The sequence below is a fragment of the Octopus bimaculoides genome, chromosome 1, assembly GCF_046866305.1.
Source record: "Octopus bimaculoides isolate indiv1 chromosome 1, ASM4686630v1, whole genome shotgun sequence".
Taxonomy (NCBI): Eukaryota; Metazoa; Mollusca; class Cephalopoda; order Octopoda; family Octopodidae; genus Octopus; species Octopus bimaculoides.
This window is the reverse complement of record NC_142928.1, coordinates 113,649,592-113,675,055: the sequence shown is the minus strand read 5'-3', so window position 1 is coordinate 113,675,055 and position 25,464 is coordinate 113,649,592. Positions and strand designations below refer to the sequence as shown.

General features: G+C 34.1%; 1 protein-coding gene across 2 annotated transcripts in view; it reads right to left on the bottom strand.

Annotated features, from left to right (window-relative positions):
- Positions 1–25,464, bottom strand: part of LOC106880055 (F-actin-uncapping protein LRRC16A) — a 547,921-nt gene that overhangs the window by 127,788 nt on the left and 394,669 nt on the right. The gene's annotated exons all lie outside the window — the stretch shown is intronic.

Sequence of the window (25,464 nt, the reverse complement as noted above, 5' to 3'; positions counted from 1 at the left end):
AGAAAATCAAGTATATTACTACGTATCCCTGTAAAGCTCTGTAGAAGGGGCATACAGTTTGACTACACAAAAACCCACTTTTTACTTGATCATTTCATGTCAAAATACATTTTTACTACAGACAATTATATATATCATTTAAAAGTTCTGCATGTGGACTTTCTTCTCATATATTAGGTTGTCTGGAAAGTTCTGAGTGTTTTTTAAAATGCAAAATGGGATATAAATAATTCGCCTTTCATTAAATTTTATTCAATGAAATAATTTCCATTATTATTGTTGACCTTTGTCCATCTATCAGGCAATTTAAATATTCCATCAGCATAAAATTTGAGTGGTTTTGAATGAGTTCCTTGTAATGAGTTCTGTAGAGACAAAAACAAGTGGTTGTCAGATTTCACAATATCAGGAGAATATGGAGTAAGAGATCCCAGTCAAGTTCATGTAACTTTGTTCAGGAAGCCAAAGACACGTGTGGTCGGGCATTATCTTGTTGGAACTCTACCCTTTTCCTGTTGGCAGTCCCTGGCTTCATTACTTTGATTTGTTTTGGTTATAATTAGTCAGCTGATGACAGTGCACATCAGAATTAATGATCTGGTTTTGTGGGAGAAGCTCATAATAAATAATGCCTTTATGATCCCACCAAACACAAAGCATAGCTTTTTTGACATAGATAGTCATCTTTGGTTGCTGTTTTGGGGTATCCTTATGCAAACTTCAGGATATTTTTTGCACTACATTTTCATACACAATCCATTTTTCATCTCCAGTTACAAGTTGTTTAAAAAAAACATACTTTCATTCCATTTCAAAAGCATATTACAAATGGAATACCAGTCTAAGCAATTTTTTTCTGAGAGTTTGTGAAGGACCTATACGTTATAATGAGGAGTGTATCCTAGCTTCTCTAGGTGTTCATGAGCTATACTTTTAGAAACTTCCAACTCCTCTGCAAGTCCTCTAGTCGTGATATTTGGGTTTTCTTCAATTTTTGCCTTCAAAACAATTCTGAAGGTCTTTCACAGTAACTGCCATCTTTTAAGCTAAACTCTCCAGCTTTAAATTTTGCAAACAACCTTTGAACAGTTGATCCACCTACAGTATCATCACCATAAACCTTACAAATGTTTTTGCAAGTCTTTGCACCTTTTTCTCCTGTTTAAAAAAGAAAAATGTTACAACGTGAATATGAAATTTTTGGTTATCTATTTCAAAAGTAACCGAAAAGGGTAACCGAAATAAAAGATAAATCTATTTTTAGTCAGAAACAACGAGATGTACTACCACTTTAGGCAACGCCAAAGTTTTAACTGTGTTACGTTTCAGGTGTGTTCAATGAAATGTTAAAAGATTTAGCTTAAAAATGCCCAGAACTTTCCAGACAACCTAATACCTTTGATAAAAATCTCAGACTTAAATATCATGCCAGGTCCCGTCAATCACCTTCGTATTTCACAATGTTTGTCTCATTTTTGTTCTTGATCGCTGAAAAGTAGCACTACTTCTAGTTCAAGGCACTGGAGTGCTATAATTTGAGTTGTGTTGAAAATGGTAGTCATGAAAAGGACATTATTTTGTTTTATTTTGATATAAAAATTGATGGGTGTACATCAGATAATTGTTATGAAATATAATGTCAAAATTTTATCATTAATCTTCAGGATTTTGATACAATAAGAAAGAAAAAAATTGCCATAAATTCAATATGGTAAATGCCAAATCTGGCCACAATATGATGCAAAAGTACAAAGTCAATAAAAATAGGAATACCACTGATGTTACTTGTCAAAATGGCATATTCCTTTGTGACAAGAGCTGAAATGAAACATAAATCCAATGCTTTGAACCAGAATTTCAAGAAATGGAAAAACTAATTGGTAAGCAAACATTTCTATGAAAAAATGCACTAAATTGAGTTGCATAAGACTTCTAGAGCCCAAAATTAGCATGGAATCATTGTGCTGAGAATGTTATTTATTCCCTTTCACTGTTTTAACAATGTGTGGAGAGCAAGATCTAAATAAATTTTTACTTTTACATTTCATAATGATTATCTGACCTATACTCATTAATTTTCATATGAAAATAAAGCAAAAAAGTCCCCTTCATGACTGTATCAATTTAAACACAAATTGAGTTATAATGCTCCAGAGCAATGAACTAAAACTAGCACTACTGTTCATCAGTCAAAAACAAAAACAGGACAAATGTTGTAAATGGGTGGAAATACAAGGGTGATTGAGGGGACATGGCATGATATTCAAGTGTCAGATTTTGATCAAAAGTATATGAGAAAAAAGTTCACATGCAGAACTTCCAAATGATAATTGTCTATGGAAAAAATGCATTTTGACATGAAAATGATCAAGTAGAAGATGGATTTTTGTGTGGTCAAACTGTGCTCCCCTTCCATGGAATACCTATTAAATGTATTGTGAAGCTCCCAACTTAGAGAAAGGATTGAGTTTTATACCCCATACCAGTGTATCAAAACTGAGCCCCCTACTGATAACAGATTGCAATATAGTTATATCTGAAAGTGCATGAAAAGCTAGTGATGGCCTAAAGGCCATCACTAGCTTTTCATGCAATTACTATAATTTGACAGTTTTGGATCAAGACACATACAGAAGTTGGATTTTTTTCATTTTGATGGGGATTTCTCCAATTTTTTTTTCACCAATACTTTGGATGTAAATGTATGATTTTCTTTTACACCACAGCCCCTCTGAACCAATTTTGGTCAGGCTTTTTTGCACTGCACACTTCAAAATGATAAGAGAAGACTTTTGGCAAAAAAATAATTTTTAGAAAATATTTTCAGACAGAAAGGTGTGTGATTTAAGGTAGATTTAGCTATTATTTCAAGCACTTCCCATGACCACTTGTTACCTTCCTCGTTTCTTTGTCATTCTGACATGTCATGTGAGTTTTGTTTAGCTCAAGGGCAATCCATTGCTGAGATTTAAGAAAAGAAGAAAGAAAAATTATTTTTAGGCTCTGTGTGTGTAAGAAAAATAAACATATTTACTATCAGAAAAGTATGCTATTAAAATAAATAATGTTTTGCATACCTCTTTTAAATCACTGTGGATAAACCCCAGTAATGACCTTCTCAGGCTCTCCAATATTTGAAAAATTATAAACAAAAATAAAGGAAGCAAGGATTTGAAAAAAAATCATAAATTAAAAACAAAATTTTTACTAGCATACTTTTGTTAGCAAATGTTTTTCCTTACACACGGAGTTGCTTGGTGCTGAAGGATGGGTGTTGAAGAAACAAGGAAGATACCAGGTGATCATGGGATGTGCTAGAAACAACAGCTAAATCCCACTTAAATTATACACCCTTTTGTCTGAAAATATTTTTTTTGTCAAAACAAAGAAGATCCAACTTATATGTGGGCATCTCAATCTCAAACTCTGTCATTTAATTGTTTATAGTCATTTTTAATAAAGTCCATTCAAATTTTATTTAAAATAGTATCCTGTCTCAAAATCTCAGGATTCTTTTTTTTTAGTTCTTTACCTACTACAAATGTACCAAAACTAAGTCCTTTGTGACTTGTACTTTTGGAATTAGCTAGGTCTCAAAACACATTAAATCCTTATGCTCACATCACAAAATCATCTGTTTGTTACATGCAATGAAATAGGTTTTACATGATTTTTTTTTAAAAATCGCCAAAAAAAAAGTTTCATTTTCAAGAATCTGGAAAATTGGCAACTGCTATCCCATGAACACCATTAATTTGTGTGATTTAAAGATGATTTTCACCTCAGTTTTGAAGATATGACACCACAAATATGTCCAATTATTTAGGCTAATTAGACAAGATTTCAACCATTCAAAATGTCATATTTCCTAAAATATTTATCGAAAATGTTTCTTTTAGGATGCTCTCCAAGAAAAAGTAAAGTAGAAGTTACATATTTTCGAAAATTCATATTGATACCTAATATAACAATAAGTGTTATTTTAAAAAATATTAAATTATTTAAATATCAATGTAAATATAAGCATACACTTAATATTTTCACAATGTGTTGTAGAAACTTCATTAAGTGTAATACTTTTTAGGAGAAAAATCAGCCACATTAAATGATTTTAGCAAGTAGTGGTGGTAAAACCAGTCGTTTGTTTTTTTTATCATAGATAGGGAGGAGAGTGGGTTAAAATCAAAATAAATTGTTTTAAGCTTCATGCAAAAATATTTTCATGCAATAAACATAATAATGGTTAAATATTTCAGAACTAGTGAAAAGAAATAGCTGATTGTGATGTTCATGCTTTCTCACAAATATTTTATTAGGAAACAAGTACTTTCACCTAAAATCTGAAACTATTTTGGAGATCAAAATTGCCAAGAACTTTCCACTTCATCAAAGGAACTCATCCTAATACAATTAACCCTTAAAATAGACTCAGAATATTAGATTCATGGGCACAAAAGTAAGAAATGGTATTATGCTCATGTGTTTCTGGAGAGTACTGACAATGTGAATGAAATAATCTTAATTAGAAATAGAAATCTGATGTTCTATCTGGTTCACAAATACATTACTGGTGTACAATGGCATACTTCACAATAAGAACAATACATATGTGGTGTATTCTAGAAGGTTTGAAACTTTTAAGAGTGGTAGTTATAACTGTCCTACATTGTTGTAATTTTAGTATATCATTACTTTACATCTAACATTTTTACATTTTTACTCCAGACTGTTGTGTGAGAGTATGATGCCTCCTGGTGAGAATGGACTGGACCACTACATATAAATAGTAGTGGGCTGAGTAAATGAGGTAGTTCATGCTAGTTCCACAGTTCGTGTGTTGATAATTCAAAATTTACAGTTTGAGTTAGCATGTTGGATTGTTGTTTCTTAAAACATAACAATGTTTCGTGTAGTTACTGCCATTTGTTTCAATTATATTGTTATTACACTGTTGCAGTTTATTTGCTTATCCTTAAGGATATAACATCTGGTGACGAGAATCGTTTGAAACTCAAGTAGGTTATTTGATCATTTCTGTGTCATGGAAAACCTAATAGCCACAGTAGTACAGCTTCAAGAGAAGCAACAGGAACAACTACAGGAGTTGCAAAAACAAATACTACAACAACAACAATTAAATGAGTTGCAGTCAGCAAAGCCCGAAAATCCAGTAAGCTCGTTTATGCCAATTTCTGAATTTACATATAATCCGGAAGAGGGTATTACGTTTCCTGCATATTACAGAAGATATGAGGAAATTTTTAACAAGTGCAAGTATGGTTGAAGGAGCAGAAAGTAAGGCTTTTACTATGCAAGGTAGCTCCTGCTGAACATGAGTGTTACTATAACTTTATTCAGCCCCAAAAGTCTGTAGAACCACTTGCAAAAATTTTTTGTGATAGAAGTTCATTATTCAACACCAGAATGGAGTGTTGGAACTTAACAAAGAATGAGAAGGATGATTTTATCACTTACGCAGCAGTAGTCAACCATATGTGTAAAAATTTCAGGATTTCAGTCAGGATATATTCAAAATCACCTATCTTCATGCTAAGACTTATAGCATCTGAAGACAGAGAAATTCAGACAAGGATTCCCTCGAAAATGGAGCAAGTGAACCAGGATTTATCTCTACAGACCATTGCAGAAGAATGTCAGACTATGGTAAATCTTACACATGACGTGAAAAAAATACAAGATAAAGACTCTGCAAAAATTCAAATGTATCATCCTGGGAAGCAAAATCAAAAAAAAGTGTCAGGCCCCAATCCATGTAATGGCTGTGGAGGCCTACATTACAAAAAGATTGTCCATTTAAAAACAAAAAGTGCTATAGTTGTCAGAATCTGGTACACGGGAGTTCTCATCATACAACAAGACTATGAGGCTTAAACACAAAAAGTTCTAAGCTGTTTTCAGTAGAAAGTGATTGCAAAAGAAAAACAAGAAAATTCGTGCATGTAAAAATAAATGATGTGAATACCAAATTGACTTTATCAGATTCATCAAAATTTACCTCTGACATTATGAAATTAAAACATTTTTCACAGCCACACATGTCTCACATTACTTTTGCAGTTCAGTGTATTAAGGAGCAAATATGGAAAGATATCTCTGTTGAAGATCAGAGGAATGCATTCAGAAAATCTATGAAATTGAAATCACGTGGAAAAAGTAAAATCCCTAACTTCTGGCTGAATATTCTCTCTGAATCTCATGAGACTGACTAACCTCTCAAATAAGCATTATGCAATGAGCCCAGGAAAATCCAGCCCATGCTAGTAAACAGAATAACTTACTGCTCAAAAGCAATGAAATTAACCACCCCACATCAAACTATTGACCAATAACATATCTTAAAATACTAATCTCCATCATTACTGAAGATATTCATTAATGAATAAAATGGCTATAAATGTGGCTTGTATAGGTGTAAAGACCATCTTTTAGTCAATAAAATGATTGTAGAAGACTGTCACAAACAACTCAAAAATCTAGTGCAGGAATTGATTACAAAAACGTGTGGTACGAGGCACTGGAAGGCAACTGAATATACCGAATTCAGAGATAAGTACTATGAACACTGGGAACATTGACATAAACTGCAATATTTTTCAAGGTGATTCTCTATTACCACTACTTTTTTGTATGGTTCTCATACCCCTCAGTAAGCTGTTGAATGACACAAAACATAGATATACAACAGACAAACTAATCACTTTCTTTATATGGATGATCTAAAGCTTTTCACAAAAGGTAAGCAACAACTGGAACAGCTTTTAACTACAGTAAAACAATTTAGTGATGATACTGAAATGGAGTTTGGTCTTGATAAACAATCAAGGAATTAGATCCTGAAAAATAAAATTATAAATAATTAGGCCTAAGTGGAAGGGATGGATAACATGCAGCATCCACAAATGCATGAAAAATGAAAAAAAAAAAAAAAGGCATTGGCGGGATGATGCATACCCTGCGCACAGTTAAATTTTTTCACAAATTATAGTGTGGCTTACAATGTGTTGCTTACCCATGCTTTTTAATAGAATAATAGAACTGAATTAAGCTTTATAAGTGTTTGACTAAACTTGCTTATTGGGAAATTTAAGTATCACCATTATAAGTGAAATTAAGAAATCAATTCATAAATGAACAAAACCCTCAAAACCATCACTGTACACACACACACACACACAATTGCATACCTATATATGTATCTATGTATGTACTCACATGTGTCTATGCGCATGATCTATACACACGTAGACAAGGGTTGTTTCATATCAAAATGAAATACTTATAGAAAATATTGCATAGAATTTGAGAAGTGTATTGAATGTCTTTCAATGATGGCAGGTGAATCAAAAATACTGTAGTTTGTTGTGGGATATAAATAGTATGACCACTTGCTTATCAGAAAACTTGTTCAAGTTCAAGTTAAAAAAAGTTTCTTTTTTTTTTTTTTTAAGTATAACCATTATAGGTATTTATACTGCGGTGAAATTAAGAAATCAACTCGTAAATAAATGAGACCCTCAAATCCATCACTGTAGACACACACGCATGCACACACAGTCGCATATCTATGTATGTATTTATGTATGTTTGAAGCTAATCGAACCAAATTTTCATCATTTTGAGCCACTCCAAATTTGGTGAAAATCCATTCAAGCTGTTTTCCAGTAATTTTTCAAATACACAGATTACAATATGTGTGCAGGATAAATATGGAAAGAATATTATCATAAAGTTAGAGCTATCCTAAAAAAGTGAACTGGATGTGAGAAACAGAATTGATGCAATCAATACCATAAAGTTTTTGACAACTTCAGGATAATATCTCTGCAACTTAGCATGTAATAGCTTTTGAATAACAACAGCAATAATAATAATTCAGGTTTTGTGATTGATATGATGAAACAATAGTTTCTGACACAAAATGTGTATAAGAACTGATATGGCAGAGGAGGTCAATACCTGCAATTGAAGCTATGCAACTACTTCAAAGTAAAAACAACAATCAACTTGTATGAAATCCTCCCAGGACCAGTTATGAAAGGAGATAATGCAACAATACTTTGGGATTTCCTCAATTAATGGACAGACAAGACAATTTGACCTAGGGATAAAGTTTGAAAATGAAAATAGTCCTGCTCAAGATGGTATGACAAGAAAAAGATATGAGAAACAGCTTAACAATTTTCTAGGTGAAACATCTCTTCAGAAAATCCAAAAAATAGTATTGACCAAAATTACACACATGCTACATACAGCCCTCCTACCTAATTTAAATTATATTTTATATACATCTGCATATCTTGTAGTTTCAACCCCAAGATATAGGTATAAAGCACATACCTTTTCCTGTAAAAATGTGCTTTTATGGCACTCCCTTCATAAGTATCTGAAAGCAACTGCTCATTCACTTTCTCTCAAGCAACTAGAGTAGCACTAGTCTTTTCTACTATAGGCATAAGGCCTGAAATTTTGGGGAAGGAGACAAGTTGATCGTATTGAGGCCAGTGCTCTACTGGTACTTATTTTATCAACCCTAAAAGATGAAATGCATATTTAACCTTGGCAGAATTTGAACTCAGAGTGTAAAGACAGATGGAATGTTACTGTGTTAACGATTCTGCCAGCTTGCCAATTCAGTAGCAGCAGCAGTAGCAGTAGTAGTAGTAAGAACAATAGTATTTATTGAGCAGCAGTATGAATAGATGAAACCACTGAACTCATGTTGGAGAGGCAGAGACTATTTGGGATAAGCCTGTCAATCATAATGGAAATGAAGTATGGTTAAAGAAAATGAGGGAAGAAATAGTGAGTGAGAAGCAGCTAGATTTAAGACTGACTAGTGCATTAATGAGTAAAGTATTAGGAAGGGTCCAAGACTACATTTAGTTCAAGAATACTGGCTAAAGAAATTCAGAAGTTTAATTGGGAGGCTGAGGGAACAACTTCAGGATTGCCTTAATGGAGGAATAATACCAGATTGGATGGCTAGAGGGAGGACAATACTCATTATGAAAGATAAGAGCAAGGGTAATACAGCTAGCAACTATAGACAATCACTTGCTTACCATTAGTGTGGAAGCTGTTAACAGGAATGCTTCCAGAATGCACTAAGGAGCATCTTGACAGACAATTTGCAGCCAGAAGAACAGAAAAGTTGCAGGAAGAAGGCTAGAGGAATGCATGACATATTATACATATACAAAGCAGTTCTAAATGAAGTAAAAGCCAAAAAGAAAAATTTAACAATAGCATGGACAGATTACAGGAAAGCCTACATGACCCCACACTCGTGGATAAGTGAATGTCTGAGTATATTCAATATAGTAGACCACATAAGAGAATTAATTAGCTTTAGCATGAAGAAATGGAAGGTAGATCTCTACTCAGATGACACAAACTTAGGGAAAGTTAATATCAGAAGAGGATTTTTCCAGGGGACACATTGTCCCCTTTAACATTTGTCTTATGTTTGATCCCCTTCAGTTTAGTATTAAGGAAGGCAAAGGCAGAGTATCCATTCAGAAATATTAAGGGGAAAATTAACCATTTGCTCTACTCATGGATGATCAGAAGCTTTTTAATAAGAATGAAAAAGAGATAGATTCCTTAATTCAGACTGTAAGACTATTCAGCAAAGATATAGGTATGGGATTTGGCAGAGATAAGTGTGCGATATTACTCATGAGAAGGGAACAAATAGTCAACAGCGAAAGTATCCAATTACCAGATTGTCAGACATTGAAAGGAGGAGAGAGTTATAAGTATCTCGAAGTATTAGAATCTGACAGAGTACCAACTATAAAAATGAAAAGGAAAATTGAAAAGGAGTACTTCAGTAGGGTGAGGAAGCTAATGAAGTCAAAGCTAAATGGTCTGAATCTAGTGAAGGTTGTAAACACTTGGGTAGTATCGTTACTCAGCAGCTTTTGTAGATTGGACAAAAACTGAATAAGCAAAGCTACATAAAAGAACTAGGAATGAATTCAATATGAACAGAGGACTTCACCCAAAGACAGAAGTAGCCAGATTATACTTACCCAGAAAGGACGGCAGAATGGGGTTAATATCAGTAGAAGACTGAATGGAGTTAACAAGAGTAGATATAGCATCCTGCGTAGGTAATAGTGAACAAAGTTTATTAAAAGTTGCTAAAATCACAGCAAGACATAGGGAAACCAAAATCCCAAATGAAGTTAAAAACCAGAAAAGAGAACAGAAATTATCTGACTGTAGCAGAAGGCACTGCATGCTAGATTCCCAAAGATAGTTGCAGCAAATAGTTGTAGTGAGACATGGCTATGATTGCTGAAAGGAAAGCTAAAAAGGGAGACAGAAAGTTTGTTAGTAGCTGCACAAGATCAAGCATTAAGGACTAATTGGATAAGAGACAAGAGAGACAAAAACCAAATAGATTCCCAATGTAGGTTATGCAAATCAAAAGAGGAAAGCATTACTCATATAGTAAGTGAATGTAGCATGCTGGCACAGAAAGAATACAAGAAAATACATGACAACCTAGGGAGAGTAATCCACTGAGAGTTATGTAGAAAGCTAGGATTTGAACATACTAATAAATGGTATGAACAGGAACCTAGTAAAGTACTAGAACGTAAAAGATACAAGATGTTGAGGAACTTCAACATTCAGACTGATAGAGTAATAGAAGCTAGAGAGCCTAATTTAGTAGTAGCAGTAGATAAAGAGAAAAGATAGTGCCAGATAATTGATTAAACAGTCCCAAATGATGAAAAAATCAATATGAGAGGTATAGAAAAAATAGCAAAGTACCAGGCCCTAGCCATTGAATTACAGAGACTATGGAAAGTGTGGGTAAAATGTATCCCAGTAGTTATATGTGCATTGGGAACTATCCCTAAAGATCTGAACAGATGGATAGAGGAAACAGGCATAAAACCCAGTTTAGTACAGCTCCAGAAAACAGTGTTTTAGGGACAGCTAGGAACTTAGAAAGGTTCTTGGCACCTAAGGTTACTTGTTGTAGCCCGATGTTAGGATTTTTTCTTTTCCAACAGTCTAATCTGTTGTGTGCACATGAAAATGATAATAATGAGAGCTAATAATGCCGAAATTGACAAAGCCCTTACCCATCAATGGCTAGTGTCTTCTGGCTTAAAATCAAAGACAGAAGGGATTATCATAGAAGCCCAAACTCAATGCCTACCTACAAGAAGCTATCAGGCCAACATCTTCAAGAATGACAGTAGCCCAACATGTCATGTATGTAAACAAGAAAATGAAACCATCGACCATGTTGTCTCCATGTATCTCAACAGGCATGATAGAACAGCATAGTATATTTGCAAAGACTTGGACCTGCCCCATGATAAAAACTGGTGGGAACACAAACCACCTCCAGTACTTGAAAATGACCACATCTCACTCCTTTGGAACTTCACCATTCAAACTGACAGAAAGATGGATGCAAATAGGCCAGACATTATACTGAAGGACTTCAGACAAAAGTCATGCCTCCTCATCGATATGACTGTCCCAATCAACATAAATGTATCTATCAAGACCTACCAAAAACTGGGTAAGTATAAAGATCTTGAAATAGAAATTGGCAAAATGTGGAACTTCAAGACTAAAACAATACCTGTTGTCATAGGTTCTCTAGGAATGATAGCAAAAGGGGCTGATTGCTACCTAGCTCAGATACTAGGAAATCCCAAAATAGAAGAAATTCAAAAAATAGTGCTCATGGGAACTGCCCATATCCTACATAAAATATTGCCTATGTAATCCCGAAGATATATTAATCCATAAACAGTGTCAAAATACTTTTAAATGTACATAACAGCAAACACCTTTTACTGTCATGTTAACATCAGACTATCAACTTATAATCAAATCATTTTTAAAACAAACTTCTAATTTACTTATGTTTTGACAGACATTCTCTACAATACTCTGTTTCAAACAAAATGTATGGCACCCTAGTCATCTTCTAACTTGTTGTCTCTTGAGGTCTCTGGGTGAGACTTGGAGTCAACTTGAACAAATACAAATCAAAAGCCAAACATATACTAATAATAATTCTTTCAAGTATCTAAAGTATGAAGGAATGATGGCAATAGTGATATCATTTAGTCCTATGGTTGCAGTCTGGACTAATGGAATCATATGCAGGAATTTAAGGACTAGGTAAAATCATTTGCTTACAATTTTTACATGTAGAATAACAGTATAATTAGACTTCTTAATTTGTTTTCTTTTTCTCATCAAATTTCATATGATAGGTTATATTTCTATTCTGTTTTACCTATATTTCTAACATTGAAAACTAGCTCGTTGGTCCATGTTGTCTCAGCATTGCTTAATTTGAAGTTGAATACAAAATATGCTGCATGCAATTTTCATTTCTTAACAACATTGGAAGGCCTGCTGGCTCTTTCTGCCTCATTTCAGAATAGTATTATGTAGTTAAATATTCATATATTGTTTTTCTTTTTCGCTTGACCCTATAACTGCAGTTTGGTCTAATGATATTGTATGCAGGAATTTAAGGAATAGGTAAAATCATTTGTTTATTTCTTTTGCAATATAAATATGTTTGCTAATTTGTTTTCTTTTCCTCATTAAATTGTATCTATTTTGTTTTACTTATATCTCCAATGCTGAAAACTTGTTTGTGTTTCAGTTATGTGCTCACTCAATCCCATCCTCACCACCTATACTGGAAATATTGATAAAGATTGTGGTAAAGATGATAAAAATAGTGATAGTGATAGTAAAAGTGGTAGTGTTAGTAAAAATAATAATGACAGTAGAAGTAATGATGAGGATGGTACTAATAATTATTATAACTAGACTAATAATGATATTATTAATATTATAATATCGATAAAGAAAATTAAGATAAATGTGTTATACCAAGCAGTGATGAAGGAAACTGGTGAGGAGGAAGCCATCAATTGTATACTTTGTACTAGCTTTATTGTGTTGGTCTGGTGGGAAGGTCTAGGAAGCTTCTGGTGTTGGTGGGAGTATGCTGTAATTAGGTTTAAATCAACATACTAATGGTTGGGTCATCAGCAACTAAACCAGCAAACCCACCAAGCATGCTTGATGAGGAGAGTGGTAGTTGGGCACTCTGCAGGAAGAAAAACAAGACCTGCAAAAGAGCAGATGAACTCATGGGAGTCAATGGTCATCTGACAGTGTGTATAAGGTTACATGTGGACTCCCTTGAGCCTTGGTTGGCAACCCACCTAGTGATAGTGTCACAACGAAAAAACATTATAGATGCTACCTCAAAATGAGTGATGCCATACACAAGTAATAACCTAACCGCATTAACAGGACCAGAACTATTAACAGGGAAGATGTTGTGCACAACAGGCAAGGAGTGCCTGATCAATCTATGGCAGGTATCCATCAAGTCAGTGATAAGAATCAAAATCAAAAGTGCAGTAGGAGAAAAATGAAATGGGAAAAAGAGGTAAACAAGATTGTGATTGAATGTTGGCAGAGAAGTAAGCCAAATAAAAGAAGCTTCATGAAATGAATGAAGAGAACATGGGATGAAAAGGGAGTCTTTGAAGCTTCCAATCAATTACTGATAGACCAGAGAAGGACAGTTCGTACAGCTGGACTACAGGATTAGAGGTTGAAGAAATTCAGAGAATAATAAAAAAATTGAACAGGAAGAGTGTGAAACAACAGTAGCAGAAAGTGATAATGAAGGGGTAAGAGATGAAAAACATTACAAAGAAGGAAATCACTATGTACCTGAGAAAGCTGATGAAGTAAATAGTGAAGGTGATTTAGCTGGACAAGTGACAGTAAATGTTGCACAAAACTTGAACTATGAAGAGAAGAATATTCTAAAAATACTGCAATGTAAATTGTATAGTGTGAACAATGAAGTGACACAAAATATAAACTATGTGGACAGAGAAAAGTAGAGAGTCACAGGCAAAGTATGTATTTTGAGCTTAGTTAAAACAGAAAACATTAGTGAAACAAATCAGCTAATCATAGCTGCTGCCATAATAGGATACAAGTGGAAGGCTGTTGGAGAAAATACGGAGAATGAAAAGAAAGAATCAAACAGGAGGAAAAGAATGCAAATGAAGTTGAAAAAGACATGGAAAGGACTGGGACAATTAAATAGGATAATGAGAGAAGAACTCAAGAATGAGATAGTAATCAGAAAACTGAATGATCAGCATAGGCTAGAAGGTGAAAGAAAATTGTACAGAAAGAATTGTCACAAAGAGTGATGATGTTAAAGGCCAAATTGAAAAGATATGAGGCCAAATGCAAAGGTCTTGAAAAGAATAGATTGGTGTATTTTTGAGGAAATAGAGGGGAAACATCAGGAAGTGATTCCTGATGTGGAAGAAAGTAAAACATTTTGGGGAGAACTTTGGAACAGGCCCAGTGAGACATAAAAAAAGTGCAGAGTGGCTAACACAGGTGAAGAGATAACTTGAAACTGTACTAAGACAAAAGGATGTCAGAATTGGTCTATATTCAGTGAGACTGAAGTTTTAAAAATTAGAAAATTGGAAAGAGCCTGGTCAAGATGGAGTACAAGGTTACTGGCTGAAGAATTTTACACAGTTGCATGAAAGGATCACTGTACACCTTGATGAAGGGACATGTCCCTATATGGATGATAAGTGGACAAACGTTGTTATGTCTCATGAAAAGTAAATTGGTATCAAATTTTCAACCTATAACTTGTTTACTACTTTTGAGGAAGCTTACGACTGGTGTCTTGGTAGAAAAGTTATATAATCATCTGGAAAGTAACAATTTACTTCCAGTTGAACAGAAAGGATGCAGGAGTGAAAGCAGGGCAACTAAAGACTAGTTATTAAAACTGTAGATGCACATTGACGGGATTGGATGTAGCATGGTTGGATTACAAAAATGCATATGGCATGGTACCGCACAGTTTGATAAGTAAAACAATGAGCATGTTTGGAGTGGTGGAAAACGGTCAATGAAAGTATGAAACATTGGATTACTGAACTGATTGGCGAGAAACAAAGACTTGGGAAAATGATCATCAGACGTGGTATATTTCAAAGTGATAGCTTATCTCCATTACTATTTGTCTTGGCACTGAAACCACTCAAGAAGACAAAATAGCTAATGCTTTGAGTAAAGGATATGGTCAGATAATTCATCTCCTTTTTATGGATGATATAAAGCTTTATGTGAAAAATGAAAAGCAGATTGAAAGTCTTGTGTACACTGTTTACATTTTCTAAAATGATATAGGCATGAAATTTGAGATTAAAAAGATAAAAAATGAAAAAAATTTGAAAGAAGTCAGGGAACTGAAATGCCAAATGGGCAAACAATACAAGCAGTTGAAAAAGGATAGTGGTATAAGTATTTGGGAATACTGGAGTATTCCCAAATATTCGGGAATACTAGAAATAAAACATGAAGAGATGGAGCAAATTACAAATAGGGAGTAAACAAGGAAAGTGAGAAAAATATCAAAGTTGAATTCAAAAAATGCTATTGAAGCAAAAATGCAAGAGCAGTACCAGTAATTAGATATGGAGATGAAATTATAGACTGGACAAAAAACAAAATACAGAAACTTGACGGAAAAACTAGAAAGCTGTTGACTATGTATGGAGCCCACTATCCAAGAGCTGATATTAACTAGTTATACTTTAAAAATAGTGAATAGAGAACAGATGATCAAGTGTGGAATAGGGAAAAAGACAAGAATGAAATTCAAAGAGAGCATGTTAAACACAATTGAAGAGAAACCTTTACATGGTTAGTTTTGGAAAGTCACTGAGGATGTGTCATCATCATCATCATCATCATTTAACATTTGTTTTTCATGCTGACATGGGTTGGTTGGGTTGGCAAGAGCTGTCCATCCAGAGAGTTGCACCAGGCTCCATTTGTCTGTTTTGGCATAGTTTCTATGGCTGGATGCCATTCCTAATGCCAACCATTTTGCAGAGTGTACTGGGAGTTTTTCAAGCTGCAGCAACATGGGTGTTTTTTATGTGGGGCAATTGAAAAAAGAGCCAGAGAGACTTATTGTAGCAGCTCAAGTTCAATTGTTAAAAACAAACAACTTGAGAATATATGCATATGGGGAGAAGGTGTCAGTGAAATAAGGAGTGTATGGAATTTGGGATGAAACAATGGCACACATTGTTGCAAAATGTCCCAAGTCAGCTTAGGGAGAATTTAAGAAATGGAGACATTACCAAATTGTAAAAGTTTTGCACTGGAAGTTCTGTCAAAAATGGAGGTTTAAAGCTGGTAATAATCATCAGGTTGAAAAAGTGTGTGAGTCAGAGAAATGTAAAATTTTATAGGATTTTCCAATTCAAATGGATAAGAAGATAGAAAATAATAAACAGGACATAACAATAATAGTCAAGGAAAAATGAAGTTGCTTACAAATTGATTGATCATGTCTGTTTGATTCCAGGATTGTAAAGAAAAAAGATGAAAAGTAAAAACAAATATAATCCCTTAATGACCAAACCTGAGTCAACCCCTTTAAGTACGAAATAGCCCAGCTATGGAAAATGAAGAAGGTGAAGATAGTGCCAATTATTGTTGGGTCCTTGGGAACAGTGTCAGAAGGCATCAAGAGGAATATAAAGGAAATTGGAATAAAGTGCCCAGTAGAACTGTTACAAAAGGTTTGCCTCCTTGACATGGATAGAATGATCAGGAAAGTATTAGATAGCTGAAAAGAAAGAATAGCATGGTACCACAGGCAGTAGGTAGTAAACCTGCTACACATGCAAGACTCCAGGAGCTCCAACAAAACCTGTGATAAAGAGATAATAATAATAAGCTATACCAACACCATGGAATAACAGCATGTATAGGCACACCCCAGAAAAGGTCACAGAAAATGAGAAAGGAACCATACTCTGGGATATACCAATCCATGCAGATAGAGAAATCAAGGCCAATAGGCTGGATATAGTTGTCAGAGATCACCAAGAAAAAAAAAATTTTTTAATTGATGTATCAATACCAACAGATGACAATGTTTCTCTAAAGGAAATGGAAAAACTTTCAAAATACAAAAATCTGGAAATGAGGTAACTCGAATATGGAACCTAAGAACAGAAATTATTTCTATTATAGTAGGTACATAAGGTATGATAAAAAACATTCAGACAAATACATAACAAAAACACCAGGACTTACAAGTATATATAACATAGAGAAAATAGTACTACTAGGCACCGCACCCATCCTATGTAAAACTCTTTCAATACAGTGAAAATAAGAGCACTACAACAAATCACAGCACATACCCAGGACATACAGAGCTGCGCTCAGTAGTGCAGTGAAACCACGTGATAAAAATAAGACTACTGAATAATAATAACCTGCAAGGCCATGCAATCTTTATCTCGATACAAGATCACCATGTTGTGCACATATGGTTGGGATGCATATGTCTGGTGTACCCTTATGGGGTGGGGGCATGATGGGTGTATTGAACTTTGTATATATTTTATTCTAATTGAAAATTTTTATTTCCTGTTCTCCCTGTTAAAATTGAAGACAGCACAGCCAGGGGACTGTGAAGTCTTATACAAAGTTGTTATATGATGCGGATGAACTTTTTTTTTAAAAAAAAGAAAATACAAGACTACACACTACAACACATTCACTCCCCAATCGTTCCTAAAATTTTCTAACAATTACAATACGTTCTTCGGGTTTCACACAGTTAAAACTAGTAATATGATTATGAAGAGGCAAGAAGTAACAACTCAAAAAGGATTACTTAACATTTGCAAAATCATGGTAGAGCATCCACTTTTTATAAATTTTATGTTGCCTACTTTTACTAAAAGATATGCCCTTTTCAATATGATACCTATCATGTACAAAGTGTCTAAAATGTTTAAAGCTAAGAGTAGTTTTTAATACTTTACTTTTATATATAAAAAAATTAGCTAACAATAATAGTAAGTCAAAAACACCATCAGAATATATATTCTTTTTTAACCTAAACACACTTTGACCTAAGCTATAAATTAAAGTCCATGTTGTTAATTTTTCATACAGCAATTCAAGAAAGCATTGCCAAAAAGCTTGTATATGTTCACAATACCAAAAAAGGTGTGTAATTGTCTCAACTTCACATTGACAAAAAGTGCACAAGTTGCTTTCAGCTAATTTGATCCTGAATAGGAGAGGATTAGTTGTTAAAATACTATGTATAATTCTGAACTGAACTCATTGCAATTTAGTATCTGTTGTCATCTTTATAGGTTGTACAAATATTTTTTCCCATTTTAGTTCAGCAAGCATATACTCTTCCCATTTATGTTTGAATTTTAAACAAACACTGGATGTGCTTAAAATGTAATAGTAACACACTTGTCTCCTTTCTTAACAGATATGAGCTTTCGAACAGCTGTATTATCATCTAATTGTTGAAAAGAAGTAGGTTTGCTTATCTTTAACCTTGCTTAGTAGTTTTAATAGCCATTATAAGACCATTATAATAAAGAAAATTGATATCAAGTTCAAAAGTACTCTGGAATTCTTCAAGGGTACGATATGATCCATCTAAGTTGATGAAATCACGAATCTGACTAACACCTCTCTCAAACCACACAGAACAAAAGATTACCTCTTTACCAACTTTTAAGTGCTTGTTCTGTTATGAATTCATCAAATGAACTAGGCTCTGTCTTATTTGTAAACTTATCAAAAGTAGAAATACAATCATGCTAAAAATCATTCTTAATATCGTTGGAGTTTACTCAGAAAAAATGTCACCAAATACAACTAAACTTTGCAGTTTTGGGGAGGAGGCATAGCACAAATGCTTCCATTTGTATTCATAATTAATATCCAGCAACTTTCTCATCCAAGATAACTTTAATCAACTGACATAAGCAGAAGCTTTCACCATACCAAGTCCACCCTCTTTAACAGGCTTACAAGCAACAACTCTCTTGATCAGGTTTTCCATTCCAGAGAAATTTAAATAACATTTTGTTTTATATATCAGCGAAAAAGTTCAAAGTGTCAACTGTAGCTTCGAAAAACTTTTGTGAACCATCTAAAATAAACTCTGTATCATCTGCATACAGTGTCCTTAGATACTCCCCATTGTCAAATGTAATTCCTTTATTATCACTGTTCTTTCTTATAAGATCAGCCAGGACCTCAACACAGAGGATGAAAATATATAGAGAGACGATCACTCTGTCAACAGCCCCACTCAACAGGAAACAAAGGAGACAATGCACCATTAACAAGATCTAGCATCATTGTAAAGAATATTGAACCACTTACAGATGTCCTCACCAAAGCCAAAAAATGATAATGTCTTGTATATAAATAACCATGAGACAGAATCAAATGCCTTCTTAAAATCTATTAAAAACAACATTCCTGGTATATCATTGGGTTGTGTGTAATTCATCAAATTGTATATCAGTCTTATGTTACCACCATGACATGAATCCTATTTGATCAGTACTAACCAACTTCAGGAGAATACTTTTGAACCTCTCAGCAATGACAGATGAGAGAAGTTTATAGGCAGTATTGAGAAATGAAATAGGTCTTCCAGTTCTTCAAGAATGTTTGGGCTTATCTCCTTTTGGAATACAAGCAATGATACCTTGCCTCTGTGTTACTGACAGATAGCCATCAGCAAAGTTATAACTGAATGACCTCAACAGGAATGGAAATAAATCTTTCCAAAAGAATTTATATAACTAATGAGTGAACTCATCTGAACATGGACTTTTATTGTTCTTTGCCTTTTTCAAACATTTCAAAAGTTCATCACAAGTCACTGGGCCTTCCAATGAATCAAATTCTCCCTTACTAAGCCCATACAAATCTCCTTCAAAAAAAAAGTTCATCAAGGTCACAATCTTTCAACACATACTCCTTGGAAGAATACAATCCTTCATAAAACAACAATGCTTCAAGAACTTTCTACAGTAGGCTCATCATCCAGCTCTAACTGGGACATGCCTTTACTCACAAAATTCTTATTTTCTAGATTGCAAAAATAAAGGCTAACCTTCTCCCCTTCATCTATCCACATGGTCCTTGAACAAATAATAATGCCTTCACTGTTGCTTTACAAATCTCCTCAAATTCTTTTCTTTTTTCCATCAATTTCTTGATTTCCAAAAAATTTATTTCCAATCGCTTAATATCATCTAATAGATCTTGTTCTTTTTTACTCTAAATTTTTTTTAAAATGAAGAACATGAAATAAATTTTCCTCTAATTTCCATTAATAGAGTTTCCAAAAATAATTGATCATTTACAACAAATTCAAACTCAGACAAATTAACTGTACTAATATCTCTATCATGTTCCAAAGGGGAGGCATATTGCTTGACAACACTGCTTAATTAACAGATTTCCTTAAAAGATGAAATGTATTTTGGATCTCTTAAAAGTGAGTTATTAAATTTCCAATATGTACTTTTATAGTCATTTTCTTGGGAAATTTTATTTTGATGTCAACGAGAATGGTCTGATCTGTACCCAACATTTATAGAATGACAAATAAATGAATACAAATTCTGCGACACCAAACAGGAAATCTAGCTTTGCTTGTCTAATAGGATTTAGATGTCTCCATGTATAGTCCTGTACTTCTGGGTTATGATCTCTCCAAACATCTAAAAGGTCAAGGGCCCTTATCATATCAATCCCTAGCTTTCTAGCATTAGGTTGTTTATATGTTGATAATTAAAAGTATCCAAAGACTGCTGTAGACAAAGCTAAAAATCCCCAGCTATAATACAATCTGAGTTTCCAAAGGCTTTGATTTTATCCATCACCACAGCATAAAACTCTGGTTTATCTGCATTTGGACTGTATAAGTTGACTAAAGATATCTTTTTCTCACAGAAGATTGCCCCTGCCATCCCTGAAATGGCCATGTACCTTATAATCAATATCATTAGAAAACAAAATGACAACTCCTCTAGACTGTCCATTATTACTATTAAATAGTACCTCAGAGCCCCATTCACTTCTAATTAAAAGTTCTTTTTCTTTCAAAAAGTGGCTATCTTGCAACAAATAGATTTTATATCTTTTGGCTCTCAAAAAATGCAAAACATCCTTTCTTTTTGTATAATCATTAAGGTCCCTACAATTGACTGAACATATAGGTATATTTAAGTCATCCATTTAAGATATATAGAACAAATAGTGAAAATAGTATTGGAGTGAACATTCAAGCCTTCCAGTAAAAGATACATATCTGAACACACACAAGAACTGACATTCATACCTTCCATTCATTTTACCCAAAACTTTCCATTCTTCATGGAATGTAGCAACTGGGTTTAGTTACACAATTATTACAGAATACTAATAAAATCATATCACTGTCATAATCATCAAATTAAAATGAAAGTCTGATCTTATTCAAAAGAGCAACAAAATATAGAAAATGTCAATTCATGAGCTCAAAGCTTAGTTTTGTATCAAGTGTTGTTAATTTTTCTTTCCGAAGAAAGGTGTATATCAATATTCACAGATTTGCTGAATTGTCTCTGGAAATTCACAAATTCTGCTCATCTATGTAGATGTGGCAGTAGTGCAGTAGAGTTCATTATTTACTAATCAAAGTTTTTAAAATCTCAACAAAAATTCAGAGTTCCAAACAAATATCTTAACACAAATAAACCCATTCACTTCCTCAGAATCCAAAAAGCACGGCGATTACACCCAGTGAAGAAGGAAAAAAATCAAAATAGGTTTCCCACTTTTTTCAGGAAAAAAAAAAATATGAATGGGAATCCAAGCACATATCTTTATTTGTTTATTTCCTCTTTGATTCCAACAGTTTTCCATGAGTGATTTGTACTTTTTCAGAATTGTTTAGATAGTGTAACGCCTTTCTCAAAAATTTTTGTCTGGACGTGGTATGTATTTCTGAGGTATTGGCCTTGATGTAATAGTTTGGCTCTAAATTGTTTCAGAACTTATGGGCGGTCACTGTGAATTACAATTTTCCTGTCTGATAGAACTTTGAAGGATTTACAAGCAGTAAAGAAGACCAAATTTCCATCAGTTACACTGACAAACTTGACTATTTTGGGGTCTGGCTTACCCGGCTCTGTTTTTATTGTTTTTTTTGAGGCAGACGGTACATGTTTGCAAGCAACGTCTCTTTCACTTTGTTATCATCAATTTTAAGAGCAGAAATAAACAGTTCCTTGACAGAATGTTGAAGTTGGCTTGGAGATTCATTATTGCCGATATGTTTCATTCCATAGATTAGGATGTTTGATCTGCAAGAGTAAAGTTCAAACTCCATGAATTTATCATTAAACTTACTTGGTGTTTCTGCCACATTATCGCTTTCCCATCTCATTTCAGCTATTTTTCTGGAGTTAAAATCAATGGCTCATTCCATTTTGGCTGAACGTTTGTTCAGTTGCTCCTACTTAGCTTTTACAGAGGCAAATGAGTTGAAGATTTCCACCATTTGTGATTTAATGAATTCTTTGATATCATTTAAGATCAACATGGCGTCTGTTGACTTCAAATCACTGATTGTGTCTCCCAGTGAATCTGTGTCCATTGTGCAATAGGTCCATTTTGGGAGGATTTTACACTTGGAACCACTGGTTTGGGTCAGGATTTTTGTCCCCTTGAGCTCATTTTTTCATCAGAAGTAGATTATTTAATTTGGCATCCAGAGCTGTACGTTCAACATCTCATCACCCGAATGCCATAACCAGAAGCTCTGAACTTTGTACATTTGTGCTCCAGTGTCATTTTGATGGCAAGTGTTGCTCTCCCACTCAATGATGATGATGATGATGATGATAATGATAATAGGGAAGGCCTCTTGCTCAGCAGTGGTTCAGTACTGATGCAGACTGACCACAACTTTTATCCTATGACAGCATCAGCAGATAACTGAGTAAGGAGGAGAAAGTGGAAAACCTAAAGAATGGGTTATAGAAAACAGATGCTAACACTTTGGATACAAAAGGGTGTGTTTAAAGTAACTGAGCAGAGATTAGTAGACCAAACTATTGCTATTAAGAGAAGAAAGTGGATGACAGAATTGGAGGTAGAAGAGATGACGAGAGAACTGCAAAAGAAAGACCAAACAGTAGAAAAGCCAAACAACAACATAAGAGATACAGTTCTAACCAAAGAAGAACCTAAAGGAAAAAATAACTTTAGCACTACTGACCAGGAAGAAACAACTGGTAACAGTGACTTAAGAGAGGAAGATCAGAAAGATTTAGATGAGTTACAGGAAGCAATGAGCAAAGAAGACGAAAAAAGATTGCCAGCATTAAAAGGTACCAACAGAAGGAAGCTGCAAGATATGACTAGGAAAGTAGATTCTGTCATCAGTTGGGTAGATACTAAAAATATAGGTGACACTAACTAATTGATCTATGCAGGTGGGGTAATAGTTACTAGAAGATTATAAAATGAAATGAAGACAAGATTTGAGTAGAATAGAAGTCTGGAAAACGAACAAGTTAGGAAGCACAAGATTTAAATCTACCCTTGAGGAAAGATACTTCGTCAAAGAGAAACAATTTGAGATAGTCATGGAAGAGTTGAAACAGTGTATCATAGCAGTAGCAAATAAGCTTTCCAGATATCAGAAAAAAGTAGATCAGTATAAATAGAATATATTATCTAAGACAGACCAGAGGAGATTTTATAACCACACAAACAGTGGAGAATGAAGTACTGAAGATGAGAAACCTAATACAGAAGCTAGAAAGTTCTGGAGTAATATTTGGGATAAACAAATCAATCATAATGGAGATGCAGCATGGTTAAAGAAAGTAAGGGAAGAAGTATTTAGTGAAAAGCAGCTAGTGCATTAATGAGTAAAGTGTTAGGTAAAATGCCAAATTGGTGGGGCCCAGAACCAGATTTAGCTCAAGGGTACTGGCTAAAGAAATTTAGTAGCTTACATGGGAGACTGAAGGAACAACTTCAGGATTGCCTGACTGGAGGAGAAATAGCAGATTGGATGACTAGAGAGAGAACAGTACTCCTTATGAAAGATACAAACAAGGGTAATACAGCTAGCAACTATAGACAATCACTTGCTTACTATTAGTGTGGAAGTTGTTAACAGGAATGCTCTCAGAAAGCACTTATGAGCACCTTGACAGACTATTTGCAGCCAGAAGAACAGAAAAGTTGCAGGAAGAAAGCTAGAGGAATGCATGACCTATTATACATATACAAAGCAGTTCTAAATGAAGTAAAAGCCAAAAAGAAAAATTTAACAATAGCATGGGCAGATTATAAGAAAGCCTACAACATGATCCCTTTATTTCTGAACGGATACCCTACCTTTGCCTTCCTTAATACTAAACCGAAGAGAGTTAAACATAAGACAAATATTAAAGGGGTAACAAGTTTCCTTGGAAAATTTCTCTCTTGATATTAACTTTCTCTGAGGCTGTGTCACCTGAGTAGAGATCTACTTTCCATTTCTTCATGCTAAAGCTAATTAATTCTCTTGTGTTGCCTGCTATACTGAATATACTCAGACATTCACTTATATGGATAAGTGAATGTCTGAGTATAACTGAAAATCACTGAAAGGAGAAGAGAGTTATAAGTATCTAGGAGTACTAACTACAGAAGTTAAAAACCAGAAAAAAGATTATCTGACTGGCATGAAAAGGCTTTGCATAGTAAATTCCCCAAAATAGTTACAGCAAATAGTAATAGTGAGACATAGTTGTTTTCAGAAAGGAAGGACTAATGGGATGAAAGTCAAGATAGAAAAAAAAAAAACAAGTAAATTCCCAATGTAGGTTATGTAAATCAACAGAGGAAAGTGTTACTCATACAGTAAGTGAATGTAGCATGCTGGCATAGAAGGAATACAAAGACCTGACAACCACTGGGAGTTATGTAGAAAGCTAGGATTTGACCATAATGATAAATGAAGTAAAAGCTAGCTACCTAGTAAAGTACTAGAAAGTAAGAAATATAAGATGTTGTGAGACTTTAACATTCAGAAGTTAGAAGGCCTGATTTAGAAGTAGTAGACAAAGAGAATAGAAAGTGCCAAATAATTGACTTTACAGTCCCAAATGATGAGAAAGTTAATACAGTATAGAGAAAATAGCAACGGACCAGGATATAGCCATTGAGTTACAAAGACTATAGAAAGTGCAGGTAAAATGTATCCTAGTAGTTATAGGTGCATTAGGAACTATCCCTAAAGATATGAACAGAGGAAAAAGGCATAAAATCTAGTTTAGTACAGCTCCAGAAAACAGTGTTATTAGGGACAGCTAGAAAACATAGGAGGGTTCTTGGTATCTAAAGTTACTTGTTGTAGCCTGATATTAGGAATTTTTCTTTTCCAACAGTTTTATCTGTTGCACGTATATGAAATAATAGTATCAACAACGTCATAACATAAGGTCAATATCATTATGTTGCTTTCTGAAATAG